The sequence below is a fragment of the Mus caroli genome, unplaced genomic scaffold (genome assembly GCF_978045245.1).
Source record: "Mus caroli unplaced genomic scaffold, Mus_caroli_1 scaffold_9, whole genome shotgun sequence".
Classification (NCBI taxonomy): Eukaryota; Metazoa; Chordata; class Mammalia; order Rodentia; family Muridae; genus Mus; species Mus caroli.
The window spans coordinates 92074569-92096697 of NW_028227264.1; the positions used below are offsets into that span (position 1 = coordinate 92074569).

At 41.3% G+C, this 22129-nt stretch overlaps 1 pseudogene; it reads left to right on the top strand.

Annotated features, from left to right (window-relative positions):
• Positions 1-16090: 16090 nt before the first annotated feature.
• On the top strand, positions 16091-16371 carry LOC110302735 (large ribosomal subunit protein eL43 pseudogene; annotated as a pseudogene).
• The last annotated feature ends 5758 nt before the right edge of the window (positions 16372-22129 follow it).

Sequence of the window (22129 nt, forward strand, 5' to 3'; positions counted from 1 at the left end):
TTGCTAAGCGCATGAAACTCAAGAAGAATGAAGACCAAAGTGTGGACACTGTGCACCTTCTTAGAATTGGGAACAAAACACCCAGGGAAGGAGTTACAGAGACAAAGTTCGTAGCTGTGATGAAAGAATGGACCATTTAGAGACTGCCGTATCCAGGGATCCTGAAATGCAGACAAGAGAATGTGAAAATAAAATAATATCTTTTGTTTTTTTAATGATGTCATCACTAATATAAAAACAGTATGTATTTTTTTAATCTAGAAACAGATAGCTAATAAGAGAAAGACAGACATCTGGAGAAGAAACTGAACTTCAGCAAATGGGAGACAAGGCCGGGGCCTAACAAACACAGAAGTGGATGCTCACAGTCAGCTATTGGATGTATCACAGGGCTCCCAATTGAGAAGCTAGAGAAAGTACCCAAGGAGCTAAAGGGATCTGCAACCCTATAGTTGGAACAACATGATGAACTAACCAGTACCCCGGAGCTCTTGTCTCTAGCTGCATATGTATCAAAAGATGGCCTAGTCGTCCATCACTGGAAAGAGAAGCCCATTGGACTTGCAAACTTTATATGCCCCAATATAGGGGAATGCCAGGGCCAAAAGAATGGGAATGGGTGGGTAGGGAAGTGGGGGGCGCTATGGGGGACTTTTGGGATAGCATTGGAAATGTAACTGAGGAAAATATGTAATAAAAATATTAAAAATTAAAAAAAAAGAAAAAGTGGTACACAAGATGAAAATAAATGTTGGTCTCAAATATAATCTTTTGGGTATTATGAAAGGAATCAGGCTTAATTTTTCAAATAACACTGATTAGGCAAAAATGATAGAGCAGAAATGTCAAAGAGACTCTAGGGAATAACTGGGAGATTGATAAGACAGCCTGGGGTTTCTGATACACTTCTAAACAATCTCAAACTCATTCTCCAACACAGTACAGTCTGTGGGCATTGCGTGGGGAGATAAATGTTTACTTCAGACTCAGCTTTGAAATTTGTAAGCAAAAGTAAACAGATTCTTTCCCCAGTGTCAGAGGCACCACCAGTGCGTTAACATGTCTTTCAGCAAGGAAAACAATTAGTTATCTGAACTGAGTGATGTCCATCTGCCTCACTCCTCTCTACCTGCCTATCTCTTCCTCCACCCTGGCATCTCTATTTACTCTGTGTGGTCCATCCATGCACCAATTTTCATTTCTTTTCTTCCTACACATCTCCTTTCAACCAGATAACCTATTCACTGTACTTGTTGGACATTGGTAGAAATTCAAGTCACAATTTGGGGCTTGAGAGAGAGACTTGTAATTCAAGGCAGGCTCTATCCATCCACATTTCCAGACTGTCTGTCTGCTCTGCTGGGACAGAAAGACAGAAAAAGTAGGTTTCTGGAGATGAACACAGAGGAAGGATGCTCTAGAAAACAAGATCTAAAATGGGAAAGATCTGAAATGGGAAAGAACAAAGCCAAGCTTAATCCAGTATACTGCTTTTCTTTCTGTACTAGGTTCACAGGGAGAAACCAGAATTCAAATTACAAGTGACCTCGGATGACAGGCAAGGGAGCTAGCCTCTACTCCCACCACAGCAAGCCAAGGTTTCCTCTGATGGTATTTTCCAGATTCCTCTTTCTCTCGTTAGAGCCTACTCTCTCCTCTTGTCACTATTCACCAAAGAAAATGCTGTATTCTTTATTGTATTCTAGATCATAAAGGTGGGTAAGAATACATACCATTAAATCACATGCATTGCCTGGGTTTCTGTTAACGGATAGCAAATGTTTGTGACTCTAAATGAAAATAACATTCAGTTCTGGTTATCTAAAAACATAGTCCAAAGATTATCTTTATGATAAAAAAAGACCTAAATATAACTCCACTATAGATTTCTCGAACTAAGTCATTTGAGACAGAAAATCTTTACCATAGAGATCTTCAAGAATCTCAGATAAATACTTACGTTAAATAAAGCCTGTCTGGAAGCCCTTGATTTGTCATTTCTAAATTTTCTGTTGTAAATCCTTTAAATTTATAGGAACACCCAAAAACCCAGCCTCTAGAATACTGTCCAGCAGAATATGCAGAAAGGAAGCTGTGGTGTTTTGAATAAGAAAGCCCCCCATAGGCTGGAAGATTTGAATGTTTGGTCGCCAGGGAATAGCACTATAGGGGATGTGTCCTTGTTAGAGTAGGTGTGGCCTTGTTGGAAGAAGTGTGTCCCTGGAGATGGGCTTTGAGGTTTCAAATGCAAAAGCCAAGCCCAGTGTCTTTCTCTTCCTGCTACCTGAAGATCCAGATGTTGAACTCTCAGTTCCCTCTCCAACACCATGTCTGCCTACATGTCACCATGCTTCCCACTATGGTGACAATGGAATAAACTTCTAAACTGGCAACTAGCCCCAATTAAATGCTTTCTTCTGTAAGAGTTGCTGTGGTTATGGTGTCTCTTCCCAGCAGTGGGACACTGGCTAAGACAGAAGCCCTCATTCTGTGAAGTCAGTTTTCCCTTCTTTCTTAGGAAAGAAAGTTGAAAATAAAAGGCAATAGGATACGTTTCAAAAAGAGTTAACCAAGTGGTGGTGGGGGTGGGGTGAAAAGATGGCCTAGCAGTTGAGACTATTTGCTGTTCTTCCAAACTTCCTCAGTTTGATTCCCAGCAGTCACATGAATTGGTTAAGATATACCTGTGACTGGCTTCAGATCCAAGAGATCTGATACCCTTTTCTGGTCTCTCAGAGGTACCTAGAAATCATGTGGCACAGACATAGAGAGAGAGACACTCCCACACATACACATAAATTTAAAAAAAAATTAAGACTTTTAAAATAGCAATTTGAGAATTAAAATGTCATGTGAGCCAAAAATAAAATATTTTTTTTTAAGTAGAAACCACAATAAAAGAATAAAAGTGGTACTGAAGGTGGCAAGAGCAGCCATTGGCTCAGCTGACAAGAAGTTAAACAGGGATGGAAGTAGAGTGAAAAAGAAAGCAGAGCTGCAACTACGCATGTCGGATGTCGTTGTTGATGGATACAATGTTAATGTTTGTGACAGAGTCTGCAAATGAATGGGTGGTTCAGCTGGGAAGCAGAGACCATAGGAAAGATGCTATAGCTATGAGTCTACCAGGAAGATGAAAAGCATAAAATGCAACTTCAGCCAAATGGAAGTCAATCCCCTCTAAAGGTCAGGCCTCTTGGGTACCTTATGATAAGATGTACAAGTGAAAGTCATGACTTCAGAGTAAGCACAAAGACAAAGCCAGGGTGGCAACGCTTCATCCATTGCTAGGCGGCTATGGTCAAATTACTGCATTTCTCCTTGATTTTTTTTTTTAATTCAGACTTGCAGTATCATTACAGACATGGCTCCTTCGGCGTTCCAGATGCACAGTACTGGATGGGACACACAGCAAAGTCTTGGCAAAGTCAGTTAAGCATCACTATTCCTGCTGCTGTTTAACTCAGAGGAACTGACTGCCTACGTAGCCCTGGAGATGAAGTGAAATGCACGCAAGTGCGCACACACACCTCGGAAAAGCTAAAGAACAAGCTGTTTTAGAATCAAAAGAACTGTACATTTGACACAACGGGCACAAGCCCATCCATGGGCATGAGTTGTCAGATAGTTCATGTTGCTATCTAGATCCTACACATCCTGGTCAGAAGTCTCTAAGTAGTGTGTGTACTCAGTCAGCTGATGAACTTGCCAGACTCTGCCTCTGTAACTCTTTGTCCCTACAACTCGTTTGTAACAGCAGCCTCTGTTTATTTTAGATGATGAGCACCATTGGGTAGGTGCTACAGAAATGGCTCAGTCCATAAACTTGCTTGTTTTACAAGCGTGAGGACCTGTTTGATCTCTACCATCCACACAAAGAGCTAGGTGCCTGGAATCTTAGGGAAGCAGGCAGATTCCTGAAGCTAGCTGAGTGAGGCAGCCTAACCAAACCCATACATTTCAGGTTCAGTGAGAAACCTTGTGTTAAAAGATAAGTGAAGGGCTGGAGAGATGGTTCAGAGGTTAAGAGCACCATCTTGTCTTCTAGAGGTCCTGAGTTCAATTCCCAAGAACTACATACGTGGTGACTCACAACCATCTAGAATGGGATCTGGCGTCCTCTTCTGGCATGCAGGCATATATGCAGACAGAACACTATTCATAATAAAAAAAATTTTAAAGATAAGAGCAATAGAGAAAGATGATTGGCATTATCCTCTGGCTTCCACATTCATTTATTCATGTATGCACATGCATACATGCACACGTGTGCATGCATGTGTGTGCACACACGCATACACATACACATATATACCACATATAAAGACACAAAAATTCAGTGAGTATGTGTGATTTTGCTCCAGGTATGTTTACACGCAATATAAAATAAATTTATCCTAAACAGTTAATATTTCTGTGTTAAGTTTAGAAAAAAAAGCAATATTTTTGTGTCTAGCAAAGATAGGGAAGTATTTAAGATTTAAGTGTGTATGGCCTATCCGTGAATATGACAGATTAGCTTTTAGATTCCCATTTAAAGGTTTAATTGAGTAATGGATTTTTAGACCATCACCTGTAAGTAGAAAGATACAAAGAATCTAATCAAGCTTAAAAGTATTGGAATGGTTCAGAGACCACGTGATTTGTTATTTATTAGATTCACTGGCATTGTTAAAGTTTGTCTCATACTTTGGGCATCTGAAAAACTTAAAAAGAAAACTGAATGTATTAAATTTATACATAGTATAAATACTTAAGGAGATTTTATTAACTGAGCTGTAAAGGGACCTGCCCGAGAGTTAAATGTATTCAACTTAAATGGTTCAAACATTATTCAAAGACTCCCTTGAAAGCAATTGTTAAAATTTACTAGATTCATAAATCAAATATTAAAATGTGTAAGGTGAACTTACAGGTTTGTAAAATGCTGGGGTTTTTTAATGTACTTTTAATAAAATGAATATTAAATTAAAACCTTAAATAACAGCAAGGGCTTTTTCTCTGCATGAAGAACAGCTCTCAGATTTAAAAAAAAAAATCACAATTGACATGGAGATCGCATAATTGCAAATGTGCCTAAAACTGAAATCTGTACAAGTGAGATGAGAAACAAGCTTGAAAATTACTTTCCTAAACCAGAACACCGCCCCCCCCATTACTTAAATATGTAAGCAAATAGGCTTATTGTGTTCTAGACAAAATTACACACTAAAATGACATGCTAGTGGAATGAATTGAATTACAAAGAAAACAACACATTAGACTCCAGGTTGTGCAATGTGATTCACAAAGGAACAAAGTTGGTCTGGCCTCAGAACTTCTCGTTCTAAGGGCAATATCTGAGAGGCTATGGGGCTTAAGGGGAAACCGTTTCTATCTAAGTATTTCATACTCCATAGCTACTAATTCATCTAAGAAGGCTCAATATGGGCTACCTCATCCTCTGCCTAGCATGCTTGAAGCTCTGGCTTCCAGCTTTCTAGCACCACAAAACAGAGTGTTTTCAGGATCACAGGAATCTAAAAATTAATTTGAAGGTGCATAGCCATGAGTGAGGATAAGATATATAGAGGAAGTGGTTTTTAATTTAAAAAAAAAAAGAAGAAAGAAAGAAAGAAAGAAAGAAGAAAAGAAAGAAGGAAAGAAGAGAGTCAGAATGAAAGAGAGAGTGAGAGAAACAGAACGAAACAAACAAACAAACAAACAAACAAACCAGTCACATCTAAAAGCATTGTCCAAGTGAAATAAGTTTGATTTTTTTCCTTCCCACCTCTCCCATCAATGTAGGGGGTCTTGGATCAGGCAGCCTAGGAAAAGAAGAATAGTATCCACATAGGCAAATTCTTAAGCAGTTTTCTTTTTGCCAAAGAGGAACCAAGGAGAAAGGGAATAGTATGTGTTCTCCTCAGACACTTTCCCTAAGAAAGAGCAGCAGAACAGGCTGAACCTCAAAAAAGCCACAGCTGTTTTTTCTTGAACTGGGTTGGACTTAGAACAAATGGGGACTACCTACCATCTAATGCACATACTCTATTGAAGCCAAAATGATCATTAACATGAAAAATATCTGGTTCCAGAACCTATTTGCCATCCATTGAGAGGAGAACCCTGGCATAGAGTAGGGCTGAGGTGGGCTGTCTTGCAGGAGACTAAACAGTGGATATAAGAATCAGTTCCAGGGCTGGTGAGATGGCTCAGTGGGTAAGAGCACCCGACTGCTCTTCCAAAGGTCCAGAGTTCAAATCCCAGCAACCACATGGTGGCTCACAACCATCCGTAACGAGATCTGGCGCCCTCTTCTGGAGTGTCTGAAGACAGCTACAGTGTACTTACATATAATAAAAATAAATAAATCTTTAAAAAAAAAAAAAAGAATCAGTTCCATATTGATCCAAATAGAGTGTCTTCAGAACGTCAGTCTATGCATCAAGGATCTTACCGACTAACAAGGAAAACAGAACAGTCTACTTGCATGTGTTTATTCACTCAACAAATATTTATTGAATTCCAATTGAGTCATGACTTTAAAAGACAAGATGTTTATGCTCTGGAGTTTATAATCTATGAGGGACTGACTCAAATACATAGACCATGAGATGCTTCCGTGATAGAGGATGTGTGTGGAGATAGCAGAAGATATACTAGGCTTCCAGCTCAGACATCAGCTTTTGGAAAAAAAACTCCTTTGGCAAGTTCTATATCCATCCAAAAACAAGTCAGAGTTAAATGGAAGCTTTAAAGTACCCAGGTGATGGGAAGCAGGAGTGTGGATTAAACCAATGGAGCAAAATGTATTAGGATCCAAAATAGAGAAAAGTAGAGAGGGCTAGCTTACAAAGAATCCCATGAATCACGATGAAAACTCTGAACTTTAGCTCAAAACCAACAGAAGAAACTGGATAGTTGTCAGTAGCAGAATACAGTTTAATTTCTTTTTACAGGATGATTTTGAAATAAGGCGGGGGACGGGGGGAACTATATGCCCAAGGGAAATGGGAGAATGATGTGTTAAAAGACAGCTATAAACTTTCAGGAGTTGATGGCCTTGCCTGACTTACATGTCTGACCGTTGACATGGAAAATATATCAGATTTGAGAGGTACCTAGGAAATGAATTGACAGGACTTGGGAATTAATTACCTAACTTATTTACTGCTGTATAATCAATTACCACCAACTCTAGCCAAGAACACTGATACCTCCATTTCTTTGGAAAAGGAAGCTGGCCATGGTATAGCTGGGTCCACTGACTCATGGATATACCAGAAACTACAGTCAAAGAATTGGACATGGTCTCCATTAAGTCTCAACTGGAAGAAGGCCTATTTTATAGCTCACATGGCTTTTGGCAAGATGCAGTTCCTTGCTATCTGGGCTTCTCCAACACTAAAGCATTACAACAAATCAACTAAAGACAAATTTGCTAGCATGCTGGATGTCACAACTTTTATATCAACTAAACACAATTTGTCACTCAAGTGGTGAGTCAATGCCATCGATTGGTTCTTTAAAAAATTATCAGACTCTATTGAAATGGAAGGGGCTATGGAGGGACATGGAGAACAGAGGCGGGATCTATTAGCAGCCATCTTGGAGTCTGTCTAGATGTGTAGGTTGAGATGAGTAAGAAAGACAGGATGACTTTGCACTGGGAACATGGGAGTACTAATTAGCTACTGCCAAAACTAATGAGGTGAGCTTTGGAGCAGTTGTGTTCGGGAACTCTGAAGCAAACTCATGTAGAATTCAAGAATGCATGTAAACACATGCTGGAGTACAAGGCTATGCTGCTTAAACGGGCCATTAAAGCTTTGACTGTTGATGCTGTGAGCAGGGAGGATAGGTAAAGAAAGCCCTAAGGCATTATGGGATGGAACCACATTTATGGCAAAGCCTTCAAGGAAAAGCATAAATAAAGCCCTAAGGCATATGGGATGGAACCATATTTATGGCAAAGCTTCAAGGAAAAGCGTAGTGAATGTGAATCTCCAGTGAGGAACTCTGCTCATCTGGATTTTTTAAAGCAACCCTGGTGATTATGATATGCAGCCAAGCTTGAAATCTGCTGAATTGCACTAACACAAAAAAGATTAAATACTCCTACGTCTGTGGTTAGACCCAGAAGGTAGGCTTGCAAATAATCTTTATTTTTCTCCTTTGAGCTTGTTTATATTTTCAACCTTAACTATATCTTACTCACTGGGAAGGAAATCAACTTTTTTTTTAAATAATAATGTTTCTAGCACAGATATGGTTAACATAAAGAATATTATAAAATTAACTTATTGACAAGGAAAAAAGCATATACAACTTAAAATACATCCATTTTTGTCTCTGTTTAGATTTCCATATACCTGGTAACATACAAAACTAATAGCACCACCCTGAAGTGAGGGACTGTCTTATACTGCGAGTTGAAATATGAATTTGAATATTTTTCTGGAAAGCAATTTGACAAAGGGTGTCATTATCCACAAAGCTATTTATACTCTTGGATTGAATTCTACTTCCAGGATCTTAGCCAAAGCAAATAATCAAAGATATTAATATAACAATTCTCCAGGAGGGATACATAGAGTATTAATGACAGTAAAAATTTAAAAAGGGATGTTAGATAATTAGAGATGATTAAACAAATGGTTCATAGGCATGTCACCATAATGCTGACCCACCTTAAAATATATACAAAATACTCCATATTTCCTGTGTTTTTTACTCAAATGATGTATCCCTCCATGCTATAATAGTTTATACTATATTATATGCTATCATTTATTTAATATATTACTAATAATTTAGATCCCATTGTGTGAGATGAGTAAGTATGGTGCCTACTGATGTTCCAACACAGCACAAGCTATAGTCCTGGTGCTTTATCCCAGCAATAGAAACTCTACCTGATACAGCTGAGTCTAGGCTCTCCAGTTTCTTCCTCTCATTATCCCTTCCTTGATTCTGAGATGAAAGGAGGATAAAGTTAGGGAAGAAGAGGGCCATGAATTTCAGCCTTCAGCAGCTCAGCTCTTTACTTGGGTCCCTGTCTCTAACTGCCTCGCACCAGCTGTCACCATCTCAGTAAAGCTCCCCCGGAAGTAGCCCATGTTGAAAGTCACAGATCTTTCCTAGGCTCGGAGGTCCTGGAGAGGCTTGGTGTCAGATCAGCACATTGGACACGAACCCTGGTTCCCTAGATAGTGGTTTCCTCCAGCAGGCTCTGGTGGCCTGCAGACATCCTCCCTCAAAGTGATCTCCTTCACAGTTCCTTGTGCATCCCTCCAGGAAACCCAGTCCACTCCAAAGCCAAAATCTTGGATGGGCCTGTTCTACTTTCCCTATTGCTCATCTGACATCAGTAGAGGTTGGTCTTCTCAGAGTGCAAACCTCTAACAGCAAAACCTGCTTCTCTCTTCAATGCATTGTATGTCTGCTTCACTTCTTTTTAGGACTTTTGTTTGTTCCTTCTGTAATTCACAGTACAAATTATATCTATTTATGGTGCACAGTTTGGTGCTATAAAAGACACATCCACTTGGGAATGGTGAAATCAAGCTAGCTAGCAAGTACTAGCTTACAAACTTATTTTCCAGCTTCATTTTGAGACAGGTTTTAGTACACAGCCCAGGGTGACCTAGAACTTATAGCCTCCTCTCTTAGGACTATGTGATAAATATCTATGTGATAAATAGCATTTGCATGTGTGTGTACATACCCTTGAGTAATAAAATTAAGAGAAACAGCTTTTCTGAGATGTATAACAACCCTAACCTCCACAAAATTCCATAAGAACAAATAACTCTAAGAATAATATGAGTATCCTCTATCAACAAATAGTATTTTTCTTATTTTACAATTATAGGCTTTACAGACATCGCAATGGCCATTAAAATGAATGAAAGGTTGGTCCACGCTTTTCCAATGTAGAGTAGGTGAATAAAAATAAAAATATTATGGCATGTGGCAGTGTGAATAAAAATGGCCCCATAGGCTCATAGGGAGTGGCATTATTAGGGAGTGGGGCCTTGTTAGAGTAGGCGTGGCCTTGTTGGAGGAAGTGTGTCTCAGTTTCTTCCTGCTGCCTGTGGATCCAAATACAGAACTCCCAGCTCCTTCTCCAGCACGGCCTGCATGCTGCCATGATTCCAGACACGAATATAATGGACTAAACCTCTGAACTGTAAGTTAGGCCCAATTAAGTAATTGCCTTTATAAAAATTGCCAGGGTTGTGGTGTATTTTCACAGCGGTAGAAACCCAAACTAAGACATGACATAATAATGATATAAAACATGACATAAAAACGATATGATGGAATATAATTTTCCTAGAAAAAAACCGAGAGACCCCAAACAATAATAAAAAGGCCTCCTGGGACACCTAACACTAAAATAAGTAAAAGTGGTAAAGTCTTAAGGACATATTCCTCACTTTAAATGAGTTGCTTTGTTAAAACAAACTAAAGAATTATATGCCCCAGTTTTCTGAAGTTGGAAGGCTGAGTTTTATTAATTGGCAGCGCTGACTGCATATTTTAGGAGCTTTAGAGCTTTGTGGGAAGAAGGAATTTACTGACTTGGGAGAGAAAATACTGGAGATGTGTAAGGGCAGGGTAAGGGCAGAGCTATAATTTGGTTGGCTCAGGAATTATTGAGTAATCATCCCTGGACCAATCATCTGAAGCTAGGGTTTGTGTACATTTTCTAAAACCATCCATGTCTAAGGACTCACAACATCGCAAAGAAGAAATTGGCTTAGGAAAGGCAACAGAACAGCTAACCCACAAAGGCTTTGTATGTGCTCAACTGTGCAGAACTGCAGTTCTGTGAGGTGGTAGCATCACCTTCCTGAAAATTGTTCAGCAGGCCATAAATGTGACCAGGTGACCATCTTTCTAATTATGCAAGACTGAAATCCTCTAGAGAAAGCAAAATAGCAAGGGCTTTAAGGGTGTGTGGAGTACATCTCTAGAGACTCTGAAGAGCCTGCCCAGCCAAAGTATGGGGAAGGTCTGAGTACAGATTCTGAGGAAGGAACACGGGCTTTGGCCTGATCTGCTCAATTCTGTCATATTTATGATAAAGAGATACCAACAGTTTCTTTAGTTTGTCAAGTTCTCCAACCACATCAGCAAAACCTGGCATTTCACATGGATCTCTCACCTGAATATCTGAGCGAGGTTAGCGGAGCTTCAATTAGTATCCATGTCAAGGCTGGGGAGTTAGCTCAATGGAAGAGTACTTGCCTGGCAAATATGGACCCTGGGTTCTACCCTCAGCTCTGGGGGGGTTGTTGGGGTGTGGAGGGGGTTGGGAGTATAACAAAGTGTCCATGTCATCTGGTTATATCTAAACGCCCCTGCCCCAGCTCCTATGGCATCTCTGCCTCCATAAAACAACTTTGTAGGACTAAGATGCTCCATGAAAAGCACCAATAGAAGAGCAGCTTTGGGCCTCTACAGACATCTATGCTTATTAAAATCCACCCGCGGGCATGAGAGTCACTAGAAATCACCATTATATGGGAAAAAATGGGCTTTACACTGATGCCCCTCAGCTTGCTCCACAAAACCTTCCCAAAGCAAAGAAAGGCACGCATCACAGCAAACAGTCCACTGTTCATCCCTGGGCTATCCTTGTGGAGTTTCTAAGCATAGCAAACAGATGGGCCCGGCACACTTAAATTTCACATGAATGACAATGTTTTAGTAGGAACATGAACTGAGGAACGCATGTGGTAAACTTTGCTAAAAAAAAAAAAAAATTAATTGTCTAAAAGTCAAGTCTAGAAACTGACACTGTCTTTGAAAATCAAGATTTATAAGGTCATTTTGATATTATTGTTTTTCCCTCTTCTTTTCTGGAGTTTTGTATCCAAGCAGCTTCTAAGAATTGAATTTCACAAAGTATGTTATCTAAAATATTCCCCATTGCCCCCTACCCCACCCCTAGCTTTCGGCTCTTTGTTATGTGGTCCTGTAACTCACAGAAGACTCAAAGGAAGGGGGAAAGGAATAGATAATGCATTATTGCAGTTATTTTCTCTTTCAAATCATCCCATTTCCCCCACATCTCTCTATCTCCAGAATAAAATACTAGCCCTATTACAATGATTGTTTGCGTTAAGTCTATTAGAGATTCATTATATTGCTACTTTCTAAAGTATCTATCTGACAGACGATCCTGGAAATACCAAAAATGTCCTTGCCAGGATTCATGAGGGCCAATGCAGACAAACACGGCTGCCGCAGTCACCCCTCTTTATATATCACAGGATGAGTACAGCCTTGCTATAGGACTGTTGCCAGGGAAGAGGAAACTGTACATCACCTCTCAGCATCCAGAATTTATCTTTCAACCTACCCTTGCAATGTCAGGTCTGGGAGGTCCTTGTATTAAACACAAATCATAAAATATTTGAAGAATGACCATGACAAACCATAATTCTTCCCTTAATCCAATGCCTCTGTTGTCATTTTTATTTTAGGATTTTTTTTACTAGTTTTTGTTGATGGCAGAACACATGGGAGGGTAAGAGGGTTACATTAAGTGAAGGAAATATAATTTAAAAATGGAAGGACAAAAGAATCTTACCTTCAAAGGACTTTTAAAACAATTTATTACATCCCATTTATTAGGTAACCACGAAGCAAGTTGCTAGGATTCCATCATAGAAGACAGTGGGATGTGGAGTGTGTGTGTGTGTGTGTGTGTGTGTGTATGTGTGTGTGGTGTGTGTGTGTGTGTGTGTGTGTGTGTGTGTGATATGTGTGTGTGTGTGTGTGTATGTGTGTGTGGTGTATGTGTGTGTGTGTGTGTGTGTGGTGTGTGTGTGTGTGTGTGTGTGTGTGGTGTATGTGTGTGTGTGTGTGTGGTGTGTGTGTGTGTGTGTGTGTGTGTGTGATATGTGTGTGTGTGTATGTGTGTGTGTGTGTGTGGTGTATGTGTGTGTGTGTGTGGTGTGTGTGTGTGTGTGTGTGTGTGTGTGATGTGTGTGGTGTGTGTGTGTGTGTGGTGTGTGTGTGTGTGTGTGTGTGTGTGTGTGGTGTGTGTGTGTGGTGTGTGTGTGTGTGGTGTGTGTGTGTGTGTGTGTGTGGTGTGTGTGTGTGTGTGTGTGTGTGATGTGTGTGTGTGGTGTGTGTGTGTGTGTGTGTGTGTGTGTGGTGTGTGTGTGTGTGTGTGGTGTGTGTGTGTGGTGTGTGTGTGTGTGGTGTGTGTGTGTGTGTGGTGTGTGTGTGTGTGGTGTGTGTGTGTATGTGTGTGTGTGTATGTGTGTGTGTGTGTGTGTGGTATGTGTGTGTGTATGTGTGTGTGTGTGTGTGTGTGGTATGTGTGTGTGTATGTGTGGTGTGTGTGTGTGTGTATGTACATATTGTATACCTGTTTGCACATGTTTGCAGAGCCCAAAATACCAGAAAAGAACCCCAAGTAGGATTCCTTAGAAAGCATCTACTTCTCTAAGACAGGGTCTCTCATGAACCTGGACCTTACCTATTGGCCTATTGGGCTAGGCTGGGTGACAGTGAGCTCCAGAGACTGGCCTGCCCCACCTTCCCAGCTCTGTATTACAAGCATTCATACTTTTCCCAGGGTTGGTTCTGGGCTCAACAGATCCTCACTTTACCAGCTGAGCCATCTTCCCACCCTCACAGAGAAGCGGGCATTTATTCCCCCTTCCCTGTAGCTGTGGTGACACAGTCCCTGTTTCAGGCTAATCAAACAGTTGTTAGGGGAAACCTTTCCTTTCTGGAAAATAAAAAAAAAAAATCTCACCAAATAATTGCAAAAGGAAAGTCAGAACCAGGAAATCACCTTGTTCCAACCCTTAAATGAAATAATGGCTGTGACAGCAATCATCAAAGAAACATGAGCTCTGGAACCAATGGCGAGGCTGACTACTTTTGTATATGTGTTGGAAATTTTTCATTAAAATGCTGAAAAAAAAAACCCAGGTATTCAGAATGTTCTTGAACTCTTCACTTCTACCCTCATTAGAAATCCTTCAAAGATCTGTTCATTATTAGTCCCTTTAACAGCCCAAGTGTAATCACCATCCAGAGCATCGCTGTCTGTCTTTGATGACTGAGGTCATCATTTCTGGCTTATTATAATAAACTTCAAACACGAGGTTTCCATAGTTACTGATTTAAACCATGTAGAGGAGATTGAAACGGTCTCTACACGTTAGCCCAGAATATTCTCTCATTGATCACAAATGGTCTTCAGGATCTTTCATGTGCTAAGTGTCGCCACCATCTGTTTTCTTGATATTTGATCATTTTTCTGACAACATTTTACAAAATATTCAGAATCATAATGAGAGGGGTGAGAAGCAGGACTTGGGAGATATCCTGGTTAATTGGATTTGGATTGAGGAGGCTGACTTTTCCAACAAAAGAACATACAGCAGAGGGTGTGTGCAAACTCCTGTATGGGGTATTCACTAAGTTTTGTTCCATTCCCAAACCCTTGGCTAAATAGGATTCACTGGGTACCCAGGCATGATGGACTTGAGAATTCATGAAGAAGAAGTAAAATAGCAACAACTGGATGTTACCACATGTACATACACACACACACACACACACACAACCATACACACAGACAGACACAGACAGACAGACAGACAGACAGACAGACAGACAGACAGGCAGGCAGGCAGGCAGGCAGGCAGGCAGGCAGACAGACAGACAGACAGACAGACACACATAGGCAAGAGGGTAGCTTCCAAAATAAATAGCTTGTTCTGTCTTGTGTAATAATTACATGGGAGCTGGATGGATCTTCTTTCCATGTCCATCATCTGGGTCTTCAGTAGGGTGACTGTATGTTCACCATTGTCCTTCAGCACTAATTTTTACATGTTCTTCATCAATCATTTTTGGAGAGTGTGTAATGAATATGTATATGTGTGATGTGCATGTGTTCATGTGTGTGCATGGATATGTACACAGAGGCCAGAAGTTGGTATAATATGTCTTCCTCTATCATTCTCCACTTTCATGTTTTCTTTGCTTTCTTTTTTCTTTCTATCCTTTCTTCATCTTTCTTTTCTTTCCCTCTCTCTTTTCCTTGCTTCTTCTTCTTTCCTCCCTCCCTCCCTCCCTCCCTCCCTCCCTCCCTCCCTTCCTTCCTTCCTTCCTTCCTTCCTTCCTTCCTTCCATCCATCCTTCCTTCTTTCCTTCCTTCCTTCCTTCCTTTATTTCTTCCTTCCTTTCTTCCTTTCTTCCTTCCTTCCTTCCTTCCTTTCTCTCTCTCTCTCTCTCTCTCTCTCTCTCTCTCTCTCTCTCTCTCTCTCTCTCTCTTTCTTCTTTTCATTCTTCCTCTCTTTAAAAAAAAAACATTTCTCGCAGCACATGGAGCACACCAATTTGGCAAAACAGCTGGTGGCAGCACCTGAGGACCCATGGCTTTAGCTTGACATGATACGAGGAAAGACTCATCTGAAATCAATGGGAGAAGACGCCTTTAGTCCTGTGAAGGCTTGATGCCCCAGTGTAGAGGAATGCCAGGACAGTGAGGTGGGAGTAGGTGGATAGGTGGGAGAGCACCCTGATAGAAGCAGGGGGAGGGGGAGGGAGAGGGGGGCTTCCAGAGGAAAACCAGAAAAGGGGATAATGTTTGAAATATAAATAAATAAAATATCCAATTTTTAGAAAAAGATGGTCAGGCAGTGGTGCCACACACCTTTAATCCCAGCACTTGGGAGACAAAGGCAGGTGGATTTCTGAGTTCAAGGCCAGCCTGGGCTACAGAGTGAGTTCCAGGACAGCCAGGGCTGCACAGAGAAACCCTGTCTCGATAAACCAAACAATAAATAAATAAATAAATAAATAAATAAATAAATAAATAAATAAATAAATAAATGGATGATTTTGAACAACAACAAAAAAAATAGATAGCTGTGTCTGTTGGAGCTCCCCCACTCTGCACCTAAGCTGTGGGAGCTTACAGAGCTATTGTGAGAGAGGTGATGGGTAGGGAAGCACACACAAAAGGTGGCTCACGAAGATCAAGTTTTGATCTTCCTGCCTTTCCTGCCTCCTTAAAGGGAAGAATTCTCTCTTCAGGCTTCAGTTCCAGCAACATGGCTAAACTAAACGCACCAAGAAGGTCTGGATAGTCAGGAAATACATTACGGGACCTGCTACGGTGTCTCCCTTCAGAAGACGGTGAAAAAAAAAATTGAAATCAGCCAGCATGCCAAGTACACTTGCTCCTTCTGTGGCAAGACCAAGATGAAGAGATGAACCATTGGCATCTGGCACTGTGGTTCCTGCATGGAAACAGTGGCTGGCGGGGCCTGGACCCACAACACTGCCTCTGCAGTCACAGTGAAGTCTTCCATGAGAAGACTGAAAGAGCTGAAAGACCAGTAGAAGCCCTACTGTCTGAGACTTGCCTAGCCTGCAATAAACGGGTTATTTACATTTTTTTTTAAAAAAAAAAAAAGGGGGCCAGGGGAAGGAATTCTAAAGTTTTGCAATACTATGACCTGATTAAATCTAGACCTAGCGCTCCTTTGACAGGAGTCATGGTCATCTACAGTTCAGCTCAACAACAGAGCAAGAATCAAAAGAAAATGACTAAGGGAACAGGGAAAGGAAAGGACCCAAAAAGTTCATTTTTATCTTGGACTACCAGTGGCCTGTCCCATAATGAGTACTGACTATCAACTGATCTAAACACACATTCTGCCCACCCGGGTATCTGTCCAGGTATGCAATGAACAAGTATGCCCAATGTTTACTTAATCTCAAGATGCCTATCGGGTGGCAGGAATAGAAGCAGCCAGGCATGATGTCTGATCATGAATAACCCTGCCCAGCAGAACAAAGGGAGACAGACAAAGTAAAACAGAACCAAACCATTACCATGCAGTGTAAGCTCAATGTCTACAGATTCCCCAGATACTGTGAAAGCATTTTCACTTTACTGATAAACAGAGAGGAAGTCATTCCGTGCAGAGTGAATAGCACACACCAGGAGCAGGGTGATTAGGTCCAAAGGCTTCCTGTGGCTGGAATCTAGGTGACACAGAAGGAGGAGAAATAAGGGGATCAGACAAGCCAGGTGTTCCAGTTTCATTTATGTTGTGGTGATAAAATACTGTGACCAAAAAAAGGAACTTAGAGGACAGGGTGTTTCTTTTAGCAAACAACTTGAGGTTGCAGTCTATAGCAGGGAAGTTAGGCAGCAGGAAGTTTAACATAGCTATATCGACATCATATCTGCAGCCAAGAGCACAGAGAAACAATGCCTACATGCTTATGTGCCTGGCTGTTCACACTCAGCTCAATACCTCCACTCACACAGTTCAGGATACCTCTTAGTCAGTGGCACCGCCCACAGTGGGTTGGATCTTCCCACACCAATTAATTAAGATGAACAGACATGCCCATAGACCAACCAAATGTAGATAATCCCTCATTGAGACTCTCTTCTATGGATGATTCTAGATTGGATCAAGTAGACTAACTAACCACCATAGCAAGGTTTCCAAACCTCAGCTCCATTGAAATTTTGGACTACACAGTTCTTTGTTGTGGAGCTGTCCTGTGTGTTACTGGGGTTGGGGTGGGGTAGAAGCATCGCCATCCTCTATCAATTAAGTGCAGGTAGCATCATCCAGCTCTCCACATTCACACACATTCCATAGAGATAATAAAAAGAAAAAAATCTGTAGGGATTTTCAAATGGCCCCTAAGAGGCAAAACAGACCATGGAGAGTTGGGAAGAGATTAATGTGTAAATGGCTCTGTACCTGGCTTAGGTCTTAACATCCAAACAAAGGAAACCGCAGAAGCCATAAAAGGCTGTCTTTTAGACATGACATTCTGTTTTTAATGGAAGGTTTTGCAGATGTACAAACTGAGGCGATGAATTCAGCCAGAAAGAGGCTACTGCAGCAGTCTGGGCAGGGAAGTGGTGTAGCCTGAACTAGGATAGAATCAAGAATAGAGAAGTCAGGAGGGGAGGGATGGCTGAGTGGTGCCATGCACTCTTCTCCGCCCTCCTCTTCAGAATAATAACCAGAGAGCAAACAAACTAAAGCCTAAAATGATTATAACTGTCAAGTAGATTTACAGTGAGGTGATAGAAAAGTAAATATTTCATGAAGCTTTCCCAAGGAAACAGTACCGCTTTTTCAAAAAAAATCATTTCACATTAAAATTAATACATTCATTTATTTAACAACAACACTATTAACTTCCAGGGATACAAACAAAACAGGAGAAACTGTGTGTAAACATGTAGAATTACATGCACAAAAAAGGAGCCAGGAAACTTGCTGGGTTACTGGCCTGTGAAATTGGAATATCTCTCTCTCTCTCTCTCTCTCTCTCTCTCTCTCTCTCTCTCTCTCTCTCTCTCTCTCTCTCTCTCTCTCTCTCTCTCTCTCCCTCCCTCCCTCCCTCCCTCTCCCCCTCCTCCTCCCCCTCCCTCTCCTTTCTCCCCTCCCCCTCTCCCTCTCCCACTTCCCCATCTCCCCTCATTGTTAGTTCAGACCTTATTCATACCAAGAAGTAAATAAATAAAACACATAGCAAGAAGTAATGCTGCCTCTTAAGAGGTAATCTTCCTTTTTGTGCACATCTGTCTTAGTCAGGGTTTCTATTCCTGCACAACATCATGACCAAGAAGCAAGTTGGGGAGGAAAGGGTTTTTTCGGCTTACACTTCCATGCTGCTGTTCATCACCAAGGAAGCCAGGACTGGAACTCAAGCAGGTCAGGAAGCAGGAGCTGATGCAGAGGCCATGGAGGGATGTTCTTTACTGGCTTGCCTCCCCTGGCTTGCTCAGCCTGCTCTCTTATAGAACCCAAGACTACCAGCCCAGAGATAGCATCACCCACAAGGGGCCTTTCCCCCATGATCACTAATTGAGAAAAATGCCTTACAGTTGGAGCTCATGGAGGCATTTCCTCAACTGAAGCTCCTTTCTCTGTGATAACTCCATCTGTGTCAAGTTGACACACAAAACCAACCAGTACAACATCTAAACATATTCTCTTCCAAATAGTGTAGTACCTTTGTCTAAGGATCTCAGTGTCAAGACTTTCCAAAAGCCAATTAGTCCTGTCTCCTCTGAGGATGGCATTGAGAAAGAAAATTAAAATGCTGTTACTGAACAGACTGTCAGACTATGACACTCAGGAGTGCCACTGTGTGTTCCCTCCATCCTGTGAGTGTGACACTCATGTGTGCCACTGTGTGTACCTCCATCCTGTGAGTGTGACACTCAGGTGTGTCACTCTGTGTACCTCCATCCTGTGAGTGTGACACTCATGTGCATCACTCTGTGTATCTCCATCCTGTGAGTGTGACACTCAGGAATGTCAATGTGTGGTACCTCTAGCCCCACTGATGTCTGTGGGAACAGAGCTGTACCAGCACCATCTTCCCCACACTGGCTATCCCAACAGTTCCTAGTAGTCCTTCTGACACCTTTTCCAGAACTTTCACTGTGCAGAACATTTCATGCTTGCCTCCTTCTGTCTCTCATCTCTGCGTGAACAAAACACAAAACCATATATTCACAGAGACTAAATGACAAATTGAAATTCGAAGGGACCCACAAACAGTAGGTAACAGGGCTGAATAGCACTCTTAGGAGAAGCATTAAACTGGCTAAATTAACATTTTTCTCCTTCAAAGTCTTAAAAAAAAAACTCCTACCTTTTCTATTTCATTTTCAACACTCAAGAAATTAACTTATTAACCAGTCTCCCTGGAAACTGCTGGTCTTTCCAAGGGGACTGTCACAGGAAATGCCGACTCGGCCCCAATGTACTATTACTAGAACACCTCAGGAGACGTAGCATTTATAAACTTCCTGTCACCCAGTGTGCTGCTCAGAAGCCATTCATTTTAACTTAATTTGCAGGACTGAAAGTCTCAAGCTCACTTACTCTATGAAAAGTGACGGCTGCAGCTATCTTCCACTATCATTCCGCCCACTGCCAGCGGTACAAAGCTGGAGTGCTGCAGAGGGAGAAACCCTCTGCTTGTAGTTAGGCAGTGCACCCAATACACTTCCTTACCTTCCTGGCCTCGGTCAAAATTTTACAATAATATCAACGCAGTGAGCCCCTGTTATATCGTTCTGATGTACTGTGTAGAAGCAATGAGTCATAGAGTTATTTAAAAATGTGAATTTAAAAAAAAATCAGTTTCCTCCTACCTGCCCTCCATGTGTTTCTTGCAATATGTATTTGTGTTTGTTTATGTGCAGAAACTGGAGAGCTTATGGTCTCTTCTCACAAACTTTCTAACTGCTTATATGAAAGCCTACGCATAACACTCTACATGGAAATGGATATGTTAATCCATCCATCCAGACATCCATCCCTCGGGGGATGCCAGCTTACAATGACCTATCTTGAGATCTGCAATGGCGGCTTCCAGTCTAGATCCTAATTTCCATCTTGCATTTGGAACCAGAGATGGCCATGGGTGCGTGCTAGGTCCTTATTTCACTAAGATGTCATGGCAGGGAAGCTATTACCCTTTGGACTGGTAATGTACTGGGACCATACCTAGTGTATACTTTCACTACTTCTGTTACCCTCAGTACAGCATCATGAAATGTTCTGGAAGGACTGTGCATCCTCGCCTCTCTGTGGACAATCTCCTGGGCGTTAGGTCTTCATTTACCACTCCCTTTTTTTTCTTTGTTTTTATCCTCTCTCTTTTAGGAGATTTCTTCAATTCTTTCTTCCAATTACTCAGTTGAACGTTGTATTTCAGCTGGTATCTGTCTAATCTCTAAGTATCCTTCTTTGTTCTTGGCAGTTTTCAATTCCACACTACCTCTTTCTCCTTTTATGCTACAATGGTTTCCAATAGCTTCCTGAGTGTCTCAGTATACTAGAGTTGCTGTTTGTAAATTATCTTCAGTCTCCCCAAATCTGTTTCTTCGGGGGTCAGTTTTTTATTGTTGTTGTTTCGGTTTGTTTGTTTGTTTGTTTGTTTGGATTTTAGGAAGGTGTGGAGGAATATCTTTTATGCTGGGAACTTCCTCACATACAAGCTGAGCAGAATGAAAATCCAACCCTTCAACTGACAGCCTTCTCTTTGGGATGTCAGGATGAGGAGTTAACAGGCAGCTTTATCATGCGCCAGCTAAATGGCAGAATGCAAAGGGGTTTCCTCCAGGCACCAGGCAATTATGTCCATGCTAACAAATTTCTGTTTTCCTGTTGCTGTTGTTCTTACCTGGAGCAAAATCCAGAGCGAGCGGCTGGATTTTCTAAATGAGAAAGTGAATTGCGTATCCTTACATAAACAGGACTTCAGACACATCCTTCGGCTCCAGCGTGCTCCTGCATAGCATGGTGACTAGAAGTGACAACAAGACAGTAAGTACATTTCAAACAGGCTAGGAGGATGTTTAAAGTTTTCAGCATGGAGAAGTTAGCTGATGAGATAAATATACTTATCCTGGTTTAAGTATTATGTGATGTATTGAACAGTAACTGGCATCTCATGCATATTCACAATTATTTTTCCTATACTAGTTAAAAATAAAAATTAGTGAGAAGGCTCGGCCAATTCCATGATAAGCTTCAATGTGGCAGTTAAGGAGAGTAGGCCTAAATCTTTTTTTCCAAGAACTGGGCAACTCCAGGCAACTCCAGGCCTCAGAAGCTGCCCAGCCACCTGGCCCGAGGCAAGGACAATGGGTCAGCAACAGTTTCCAGACCTCCCCAGCAAGTTTCTATTACCCTAGAAATAGAATGTCCATAGAGATGAACCCAACACATACCCCAGAATTCCCTAATGTGCTTTAAATCAGGCCTGCAAGCTCACTTGCTTGTTTCCCTATCTTGGTAATGGGGAGAGCCCAGCATGCTGGACTTCAGCAGAATAAAACACTCTGTGTTTACATGCTATTGGAGTCTGGAGTGTTATTATTCTGTGAATTATGAACCCTCAAATTATCATGTATATAAAAAGCACATTGATATATGTGCCTATGTAGACATGTATCAATATTCTTCAGTTTGTACTTTCTCAGTTATCTGTTGCCTGAGTGTGGAGCCATGCAACTTTCTGAGAAGTCTCAGGTAGCTGACTACTTTGTCACATGTAAATTCTGCAAAGATCATGGTGTTTTTCCTCCAGTCTGTTTATT